General features: G+C 39.0%; 1 protein-coding gene across 1 annotated transcript in view; it reads right to left on the bottom strand.

The window, feature by feature from the left end:
• The window catches only part of LOC121386910 (BTB/POZ domain-containing protein 2-like), a 157803-nt gene that overhangs the window by 65218 nt on the left and 84899 nt on the right, over positions 1 to 7686 (bottom strand). The gene's annotated exons all lie outside the window — the stretch shown is intronic.

Genomic DNA, 7686 nt, shown 5'->3' with positions numbered 1-7686 from the left:
TCGGCTATATATTATGGCTGCTGGCGCATGCGCAGTCAAATGATAAACAATGCCGACGAGTGGAAATTTTTAAATGTATAAATTATCAGAATAAAAGTTATAAGATGGAATACATAATTTATTTTGTCCAAATTTGTGACGATTTTCACGGTTAGTGCATCAGAATAGATCAATTTTGCCGACAGTTTTGGCTGCCAGATTGTGTTCCGAGATGCTAGGAAATCGCATCTTCTGGCATCTAAAATCCATTTTTTTTATGGGGGAGGGCTTATGACGCGCGCGGTCTGGGGCTACGCACCTCCGCCTGTTTGATCCCCCCATATTTTTTTTTTTTCTGGCGGAAATTCTGTAGCACCCCTGTTGAAAACAGATTATGTACAATTAAATTTAACTCTTTCATGAACACACGCAAAAAGACGTATAGAGCCATATTATTATTATTATTATTATTATTATTATTATCAGTAGTAGTAGTAGTAGTAGTAGTAGTGGTAGTAGTAGTAGTAGGAGTAGTAGTATAAGCCGTAGCATACTAAACTTCAAAGAACTATTTCGTTGTAATAGCATAAGCACCTTTCATAAAATGTAAAAATACATTGAAATTAAAAGAGAAAATAAACAAACCTTAAACAGACATCTCCAATATCACTACACACTGTTTAAAATGCTGAATTATAAACAAATCTTGTTACTGTATTAAATTTGGATCATGTCTTCATTTTTAAAATGCGCATATAGCTATTTGTAATTATGTTTGTATATATTCTGAGAAGAACCCCAGTTGTCATCTTGTTACTGTAAATACCCATTGTACAATCATTTCTCATATGATGTTTTTGACGGTCTGATTAAATATGTAGGAAATGGCTCCTTAGTTGACGTTTTTCTTTCGTGTGTGTGTGTGAGTGTGTGTGTGTGTGTGTATGTGTGTGTGTGTGTGTGTGTGTGTGTGTGCGCGCGCGCGTGTATGTGTGTGGTATATTTCTGATTATTTACAAAGTTTGAAGCATGGAAAATCTGTATATTGATTCAGATATACATGAACCCAGCCAGTGCTTCACGACTGGTATATAACCGGCCTCGGTGGCATCGTGGTTAGGCCATCGGTCTACAGGCTGGTAGGTACTGGGTTCGGATCCCAGTCGAGGCATGCGATTTTTAATCCAGATACTGACTCCATACCCGGAGTGAGTGCTCCGCAAGGCTCAATGGATAGGTGTAAACCACTTGCACCGACCAGTGATCCATAACTGGTTCAACAAAGGCCATGGTTTGTGCTATTATGCCCGTGGGAAGCGCAAATAAAAGATCCCGTACTGCCTGTCGTAAAAGAGTAACGTATGTGGCGACAGCGGGTTTCATCTAAAAAACCGTGTCAGCATTATTATATGTTTGACGTCCAATAGCCGATGATAAGATAAAAAAAAAAATCAATGTGCTCTAGTAGTGTCGTTAAATAAAACAAACTTTACTTTTTTAGGGCATATAAAAGATTCCTTGTTACTAATGAAAACAAAATGTAGCGGGTTTCCTTTTTTAAGACTATATGTCAAAATTACCAACTGTTTGACATCCAATAGCCGATGATCAATGAATAAATGCGCTACAGTGGCGTCGTTAAACAAAACAAACTGGGTTTTTTCTCCAGATATACAGCAATACAGCGTGTGATAATGAATACTATAAAATACTAATAATAAAAACAAACTGGTGTTTTTTTCTCCAGATATACAGCAATACAGCGTGTGATAATAAATACTATAAAATACTAATAATAAAAACAAAAGAATAACAACAAACAAAAAAACAACAACAATACTCTCACATTTTTTAAATGTTACAATGTCATTTCTTCTCTTTGTATTACCGAGTGTCTATTCTTAATCTTTTGTCAAGGTATTAGTATATAGAGTAACACTGTCGGCCATTTTGAAAACAAAACTCACTTTTTAGCCCCACCCACATTGTTTGAAGGAGTCACCCCAACTCATTTACGGGGCGAACCCCGTCGGTGGACCCATTGGGCTATTTCTCGCTCCAGCCAGTGCACCACGAATGGTATATCAAAGGCCGTGGTATGTGCTATCCTGTCTATGGCATGGTGCATATTATAAAAGATCCCTTGCTGCTAATCGAATAGATTTGCCCTTGAAGTGGCGCCAGCGGGTTTCCTCCTTCAGTGTCTGCGTGGTCCTTAACCATATGTCCGACACCATATAACCGTAAACAAAATGTGTTGAGTGAGTCGTTAAATAAAACACTTCCTTCCTTCCCAGCTCATTTTGTCCAGTGGGTATCAGCTATCTACATTCAGTGGGTATCAGCTATCTACAGTCAGTGGGTATCAGCTATCTACAGTCAGTGGGTATCAGCTATCTACAGTCAGTCATGGGTATCAGCTATCAGTGGGTATACTATTCAGTGGGTATCAGCTATCTACAGTCAGTGGGTATCAGCTATCTACAGTCAGTGGGTATCAGCTATCTACAGTCAGTGGGTATCAGCTATCTACAGTCAGTGGGTATCAGCTATCTACAGTCAGTGGGTATCAGCTATCTACAGTCAGTGGGTATCAGCTATCTACAGTCAGTGGGTATCAGCTATCTACAGTCAGTGGGTATCAGCTATCTACAGTCAGTGGGTATCAGCTATCTACAGTCAGTGGGTATCAGCTATCTACAGTCAGTGGGTATCAGCTATCTACAGTCAGTGGGTATCAGCTATCTACAGTCAGTGGGTATCAGCTATCTACAGTCAGTGGGTATCAGCTATCTACAGTCAGTGGGGTATCAGCCCCAGCTACATTCAGTGGGTATCAGCTATCTACAGTCAGTGGGTATCAGCTATCTACAGTCAGTGGGTATCAGGTTCTATCTACAGTCAGTGGGTATCAGCTATCTACAGCTATCTACAGTCAGTGGTATCAGCTATCTACAGTCAGTGGGTATCAGCTATCTACAGTCAGTGGGTACAGTCAGTGGGTATCAGCTATCTACAGTCAGTGGGTATCAGCTATCTACAGTCAGTGGGTATCAGCAGTGGTGCATATTATCCCAGTCAGTGGGTATCAGAGTATCTACAGTCAGTGGGTATCAGCTATCTACAGTCAGTGGGTATCAGCTATCTACAGTCAGTGGGTATCAGCAGTATCTACTATCTACAGTCAGTGGGTATCAGCTATCTACAGTCAGTGGGTATCAGCAGCTATTTACAGTCAGTGGGTATCAGCTATCTACAGTCAGTGGGTATCAGCTATCTACAGTCAGTGGGTATCAGCTATCTACAGTCAGTGGGTATCAGCTATCTACAGTCAGTGGGTATCAGCTATCTACAGTCAGTGGGTATCAGCTATCTACAGTCAGTGGGTATCAGCTATCTACAGTCAGTGGGTATCAGCTATCTACAGTCAGTGGGTATCAGCTATCTACAGTCAGTGGGTATCAGCTATCTACAGTCAGTGGGTATCAGCTATCTACAGTCAGTGGGTATCAGCTATTTACAGTCAGTGGGTATCAGCTATCGACAGTCAGTGGGTATCAGCTATCTACAGTCAGTGGGTATCAGCTATTTACAGTCAGTGGGTATCAGCTATCTACAGTCAGTGGGTATCAGCTATCGACAGTCAGTGGGTATCAGCTATCTACAGCCAATGGCTTTTGTGTGCGCATTTTCACACAATGAAACGAACAAAGGTTTCTTTATCAAAAATATGTAATTTGCATATAGCATGAGTCGGGACATACCTCAGTGGTACAGTGTTCGCTTGATGCGCGGTCGGTTTGGGATCGATCCCCGTCAGTGGACCCATTCTCGTTCCCGCAAGTACACCATGTCTGGTATATCAAAGACCGTGGTATGTGCTATCCTGTGTGTGGGATGTTGCATACGAAAGATCCCTTGCTACTAATGGAAAAATGTAGCGGTTTTCCTCTATAAGACTATATGTCAAAATTACCAAATGTTTGACATCCAATAGGCAATGATTAATATATAAATGTGCTGTAGTGGTGTCGTAAGACAAAAAAAAAAAAAAAAAAACGTACACCATGTGTCAGCGGCCCGTCAACGACGGTTTGATTTAACTAATAGAAAAGTGATTCTATTACAATAACTAACATTAAACGTAAGACAAAACAAACAAACTTTATACCATGTGTCAGCGGCCCGTCAACGACGGTTTGATTTAACTAATAGAACAGTGATTCTATTACAATAACTAACATTAAAACGTAAGACAAAACAAACAAACTTTATACCATGTGTCAGCGGCCCGTCAACGACGGTTTGATTTAACTAATAGAAAAGCGATTCTATTACAATAACTAACATTAAAACGTAAAACTAGCAAGAGTGCAACTAGGAAAATATGTGTAAAAGTCAGTACATCAATTATAAAGTTTCTACCCACTCTACCCATTTTTACAACGTAATACAATTGTCCCATGATGATATACCCACATAACTTTATTAATTTTGTATTATTAATTTCATTTAGCATTTATTTATATTATTATTTTATGTACTTATTTATTTTTATTTTTATTTTTTCTACTTATTTATTTTTATTTTTGTTATTTTATTTCATTTTATTTGTATCAATTACTGTAATGTTGTTGTTGTTGTTTTGTGAGATAGTGGGTCTCTGCATTAATTGACATCAGGGGCGGGACGTGTGTCAGTGGTAAAGCGCTCGCTCGATACGCGATCGGTCTGGGATCGATCCCCTTCGGTGTGCTCATTTGGGCTATTTCTCGTTCCAGCCAGTGCACCACGACTGGTATATCAAAGGCCGTGGTATGTACAACCCTGTCTGTGGTATGGTGCATATAAAATATCCCTTGCTGCTAATCGAAAAGAGTAGACCATGAAGTGGCGACATCGGGTTTCCTCTCTCAGTATATGTGTGTGGTCCTTAACCATATGTCTGACGTCATATAACCGTAAATCAAATATGTTGAATGCGTCGTTAAATAAAACATTTCTCTCTTTAACTGACATGTAATCTAATTGTATTCGGAAAGTCTTATGCATGCAGACGCAAATTCAGCGAGGAAACGTTTCGCTAACGTTCGCGAACTATTTGTTTGTTTCTCGAACTGGTAATTTGGTTTACTGTGTAGCGTAAAAATCAGTCTAGAGGACGTTACCGACAAGCGATTGACTTAATCTCTGCTTTACACATCAACAGGGCCGTAGCTTGTTGTTTTTTTTGTTGGGGGGGGGGGGGGGGGGGGCAACTGAGTAGTTAATAGTCTAAAACCCCTTAAACGGTTAGGAAGAGAATTTTCTTTAAGTTCCTATAATTTTTTTCGGGTTTTATTTTACTGGGCGGTATCGCTCAGTGGACGATCACGTGATCTACGTCACGAAATAGGTCACCGAGCTTTGTAATTCTTGCGACGGAGTGTCACGAAGCGTAGCTGAATGTGGGTGCTGTCGGATTTCTTTCTGTACTATGTGTTTTAGTGATTAATATGTGGATTTTGTTTAATCAATTAACTCGAAAATGATCGATGTAAAAGTATTTATCGTCAAACATAGGATTGTTGTGATATTAGAGCCGAAATCTTTGCCAACTTTTTGGTTGTCGGGAATTGCCCAAAAAAATACATAGCTTGGTTTCTGGCTGTAATGAGAGCGTATTTATGTCCAAATGTCCGTCTAGCTCTCTTACAGTCAGAGTACTCGGGCTACCTGACAATAATCTTACTGCGCGTAATAGTTACGGCAAAATCGTAAATCGATTGTATGTAAAACCAGTGGACGACGAATCATAAATGGCAGACATCCTGGAGATCAAAATGAGAGAAAGCGTTTTAAATAAGATCCTATAATTATATTTGTTACTGATTGAATATTAACAGGGGATGATAATATTTTATTAAATGTCTTAAAAGTGTTTTAGTTTTATATTATTTTAATATATAGACTGTTTATAATTTGACTGAATATAATAGCATATTTTATTTTCGTGTTAGATGTTTTTAATATGTTTTTAATGTAATATTTGTACATTTTATATGTTGATTCTTTATAGTCTCTCGTAACTCCATATAGAGTGGCTCAGTGCTATTTTATATATTATTGTTTTATTGATGTATGTTTTTAAAACTGAGGTGAGACTTTAATAAACAATTTGTCTGTCTCAAGTCTGTCTACGACAACTTACGACAATTTACGATCATCTGCGACAACAAAACAAGCCCACGATTGTCCACGACAACTTACGACAATTTACGATCATCTGCGACAACAAAACAAGCCCACGATTGTCCACGACAACTTACGACAATTTACGATCGGCTGCGACAACAAAAACAAGCCCACGATTGTCCACGGCAACTTACGACAATTTACGATCGTCTGCGACAACAAAACAAGCCCACGATTGTCCACGACAACTAAGGTCGTGGCCAATCGCAGCGTACGTGTGACTGGGGTATTAATGTTCAATGATTCAGTCATACGGGAAAGGACTGGGGTTGCGTTGCGTAAGTTTTTACCATGCTCATATACCACAGAGGTTTCCAAGATAGGCTATAAACGTTTTTTCAAGGGCAGTAATAAGGTTTTCGGTGTCCACTTAAATGTGTTCTGCAATTGTTGACAGATTATTTAATAAACGATGGGGGGTGGGCGGTCCGTATAGGCAGGTTCTATGGCGGAGTTTTGATGGCTGGGCACATTCATCTCAACGTTGGGGACCCTTGTTTGAGATGGGTAAGCTTAGGTAGCTCAGGTAGGTGCACCCCTACCTACGCTGGTGGACACACGGAAGAGATTGTGTATGAATACATGCACGCTAGGAACACTCGTATCATGTCAGTGGTGTTTTATATCCCTAATGCTTGGGAACCCTCGTGACTGGACAAGCTGGCACGGGCAGGTTTTCTTTCACATGCAAGGTGAACCAGGCGGGGCCTTTCTTTTGGGACCCTAGAAAGGCCACGACTCTGCTGCCAGTTAAAAATCTCATTTGAGGTCAGCACATTAGTCTGTGATTGGCTAGAATGAATCTGTCGTAGGTGTTAATTTTATGTTAATAAATGCTACGCCAGTCTGCATCCAACCAAATATTTGTGTTTTCTTATGTGTTAGAAATAATACAGGTCAGGTTTCAATTACTATTATCCTGTTCAATTATTTAGACCCAAAGTTTTTTGCAAATGTTACGTTTATTTCCTATTCGATATTTGTTTTCTTTGCATTTACATGAAAACAAACCCAAACCCCGACAGGTTTTATATACAAATCATCATATAAAATGCACGAAGTTGACTTAATTCCACTTTTCAAAAATCTCTGTGTCTTCGGAATGCACGTTATGTCTCCTATAAATAACTAAGGTCATTTGCATATCAAAAGATTGGGATCTGAGGCTACGTGAAGGCCATTATAGCTTGTTTCACTAAATCAAGGTTATTATTGTTTTGCAGTGTGTAACAGCATTGTCTAATCTTTCCGTTAAACATAGATATAAACAAACAGAACATGTAACCCTTTCTTGTAGGTGCATTATATTTAATCAATTTAGCTAATGTATTATGTATTTTTATTTTATTATATCAATTATATATTAGCATACCATACCTAACCTAACACAACTGAGGTGTAGCACAGTAATAAACACAAATCAACTCACACACCGCAGGAACGTGCTTTCCAAATTTATAAATAAATTTAATG

Source organism: Gigantopelta aegis, chromosome 12, assembly GCF_016097555.1.
Source record: "Gigantopelta aegis isolate Gae_Host chromosome 12, Gae_host_genome, whole genome shotgun sequence".
In the NCBI taxonomy this organism is placed as follows: Eukaryota; Metazoa; Mollusca; class Gastropoda; order Neomphalida; family Peltospiridae; genus Gigantopelta; species Gigantopelta aegis.
Note: the sequence above shows the minus strand (reverse complement) of the source record. Positions and strands in the feature narration are given on the sequence as shown.